Raw genomic sequence first — 472 nt, 5'->3', positions numbered from 1 at the left:
GTGGTGTATTTATGATTATGATGTAGGAATCGTAAATTCAAGTCAATTTTAGAAATTCGTTTCAGACTAAAGCTTATACTACAAGCATTTTTGTGATCTTTAAAATTTTCCTATATGCCTTTGAGCCTTGATAACTTTAACAATTTTCAGATTTAAATATTCGAGCCCTGGGCTATTCCTATCTAATTACACAAGTAATTTTGTTAAAAAATGTTGTCAATAGAGCTATAGACAAGTATATAGAAAATAATAGCACAATAAAACGTTTTATATATTTAATATGACTTAGTGTTTGTGTATATAAAAAGCAACTATAACATAATTGCAGAAGAAATAGCCAGATGTTTAGTTATGTTATATAAATTATAAACCAACCTTTCTGCATTTTTGTCCTGCAAAAACCTTTATTTGCTAATCACATATAAGTCCTTCGTTAAATCATAAATATATAGATATCCTATATATTAGTGTT

The sequence above is a fragment of the Pieris brassicae genome, chromosome 7, assembly GCF_905147105.1.
Source record: "Pieris brassicae chromosome 7, ilPieBrab1.1, whole genome shotgun sequence".
Taxonomy (NCBI): Eukaryota; Metazoa; Arthropoda; class Insecta; order Lepidoptera; family Pieridae; genus Pieris; species Pieris brassicae.
This window is presented reverse-complemented; position numbering follows the sequence as displayed.